Genomic DNA, 1437 nt, shown 5'->3' with positions numbered 1-1437 from the left:
ACTTCCCAAGCGTAGGTCACTATGGACAGCCGGGAACAACTTTAACAATAATGGTACTCTTCCCCAATCTTGTAGATTTAAGACTATCCTCTTGTGGGATGAAGGAATTGTCAGATTTTGTTAGACACTCGAAAGCATTTAGATTCTGTATAACTCTCACATAATGATATTCCTTAATCCCGGTTGCTAGCTGGTTAACTTCCAAGAACTGGAAGACTCACAAGCTGTTGTAGATTTTGGGTTCAATCATCTCCATTCCAGGGTCCATTGCCACTTTCTATGTGCAATTTATGAGGACTTACAGTACTCGACTTGTCTACCAACAAATTCAATGGCGCAATTCCACAATGTTTTGTAAGCTTAACCTCTCAAGCGTTGCCAGGACATTTACAAACCTCGATTTGAATGGCAATTTTCTGGAAGGGTTAGTACTCACTATCACAATCACTGGCCAATGTGAAAAAATTGGAAATCCTTCTTGTCGGGGACACTAATATAAGTGACATTTTCCCAACATGGCTGGAAAATCTTCCACGTCCCAAGTTTTTAAGCTCGAAAGCTAATGGATTTTTGGAGCCATTGGCACCTTCAAGAATCAAATAAGATTTAGAAGGTTGTATGTTGTTGATTTCTCCGAAAATGAATTCATCGGTGTGATTAGGCCAGCCAAAACATGAATCAGAAACAATGTTTATGTGGGCTAGCAATTATGATCAGTACTTTATGAGTTTAGTATAAGGTTAAAACTAATTTCGACATATTCTCTGTCCCTATTCCCTCAACATTGGAGGAATTGAAATTCATTGAATCCTCAAGCATCTCCTACAATCAAATTGAGAGAGATACCCTAGGGTAATTTACATTGCTAATTACACCACTTTTAGTTGCATTCTTAGAAATCTGTCACAAATCATCCTATGGGGTGAATTCCTATAGATTGCAAAATCAACATAATATGTTGAATAATACGTAGAAAATACTTTTTTTTTATGTAACGGCATATCTAATCTAGCCTAACCTATTCCTACTCCTAAGAGGGGGAGTCTACACTATGGAGTGATCCAACTGAGTCGAGAGAACCTGACAAAAACTGAATCACCATCAGACTAAACGGGTGCACCGCGCATCCGTATGAATTTAGAACAAACCTCACATAGAGGCACGTTGATGAGAGGTAAGATTTAAACCCTTGACTTCACATTCCACAATTAATGTAGAAAATAATATGTTGACTAAATGCAAAAAATACATTGCTATTCTCTGCCCGACCAATATTATACGGATGTAGAAACCATTTTCTTTTTTTTTTTTTTAATGCAAAGCAATATTACGAGTGTCAGTTGGGCCTTAAGACTCGGGCCTTTCATAAATGCTGCCTAACATATTCTAATTTACAAAATCATACTTTTGTCACTTGGGCCTCATGCAGGAATTTTG

The sequence above is a fragment of the Coffea arabica genome, chromosome 7e (genome assembly GCF_036785885.1).
Source record: "Coffea arabica cultivar ET-39 chromosome 7e, Coffea Arabica ET-39 HiFi, whole genome shotgun sequence".
NCBI lineage: Eukaryota > Viridiplantae > Streptophyta > Magnoliopsida > Gentianales > Rubiaceae > Coffea > Coffea arabica.
The sequence above is the reverse complement of the archived record's forward strand: the minus strand, read 5'-3'. Positions refer to the sequence as shown.